This window comes from Mycteria americana, chromosome 6 (genome assembly GCF_035582795.1).
Source record: "Mycteria americana isolate JAX WOST 10 ecotype Jacksonville Zoo and Gardens chromosome 6, USCA_MyAme_1.0, whole genome shotgun sequence".
In the NCBI taxonomy this organism is placed as follows: Eukaryota; Metazoa; Chordata; class Aves; order Ciconiiformes; family Ciconiidae; genus Mycteria; species Mycteria americana.
In genome coordinates this window covers 64,076,293-64,077,785 of record NC_134370.1, presented here as the reverse complement: position 1 = coordinate 64,077,785, position 1,493 = coordinate 64,076,293, and positions in this window count along the sequence as shown.

Below are 1,493 nucleotides of genomic sequence, written 5' to 3'. Positions count from 1 at the left end.
CAAGTGCTCAGATTAGTAACGCTCCAGCGTACGGTATTTTACAGCCTGGGACTCGAGCCCGACCCACTGTGCACACCTGCAGGAAGGCCTGGGCTTGCGATCGCTTCTCCCCCCCTCTCCTCTTTGTCTGCTGCATTCACTTGGGCTTCTCTGAACAAGCAGTTTACCTTCTCTCAGGCAGGGCTTGTGCCTGGTTTCCTGTCTGTGCAGCGTCCCAGGCCTGACAGAAGCGGCTCTGTCTGTCCTATAGGATCCAGACACCACAGTATCCAGAACTGTGAACTGATTTGCAATTACTTATTACGGAAGGAAGCCGTTCCTTCTATAGCTGATAACTTATCTGGTATACATCAGGCTTTTCTCTGTTCTTGCTTTAACAATTCATCCCCAAACATGTTGTTCCTTTGTCAGCACTACACACCTGTAGTATGCACATTCAAGAAAAAGACCTCTTTGATGGCAGGGTTTCTGTAGCAGGGCTGTTTAGATTTGTTGTGATTAAATCACATCCATTTTCTAATTTGTACCTAACACACACTCAAATCCCTCCTTAAGCCTGAGCTGTACAGGCACATTTTGTCTTCACTGCTGACTTAATCAAGCAGCCGAGAGCTGCTGTGTGCTCTCTGCAATTGTTGTCTCTTGCACCGGAAAAAAAAAGAAAGGGGAGAAAGAAACACTTTGCAAAGGGCTGCTATTATCCACGCACTACGGTGACAGCATATTTAGCACGTTTGTGGCTCTGGGGCTGCAGTAATTAATTGTGTGTCTGACACTCCGGCTGGCACAGCCTCGCACCCAGAGCTTTCCCATCACAGCGGCAGAAAAGCAGGCACCCTGGTACCCAGGCATGCCAAAATGAGTCCCCCCAGGCCTCTATGGGAGATGGGTGCTCACCCCAGGCTCACCCCGATGGCGGGGGAGGCGGGAGGGGGGGACCGCCACGCTGCCCAACTCCAGGCAATGCTGGGTGCGGGGGCAGCTGGGGCGGGGGGCTACACCGAGGGGGCGGTAGGGCAGCCCGGGGTCTCCATCCCTTCCCCATTGCACGAACGCAGTCCTGCAGAGGGTCCGCTTCCCGCTCCCAACCCCAGTCCTTGCCACAATCCCCCGTCAACGCAAAGATGCCCTCAGCGCCTATACACGCCCCAGTCGCTGGAGAGGGGGTGCCCCCCCAAACCCCCCTTCCCCTCTATACCCGCCCGCTGCAGGTGGAGCATCCCCACCCCTCCGGGAGGGGTGTACCCTGCAAGCCCCCCTCCACCTCCCCCAGCCCTGGCTGCTTGCACAGGGAGAGGGGGTGCGGGGGGGGGGGGCGGTGCAGCGGGGACCCCCCCAGCTCCCCCTCCGCCTGGCCGGGGGCTGCGCCTGCCCTCCCTCCGCCGCTGCAAGCTAACGACGCTGCTCAGCGTGTGCGGAGGGAAGGAGGGAGGGAGGAAGGAGGGAGGGAGGGGACCTCCCTATCTGGCTCTATCTCCTCCGCTGCCTCTCAC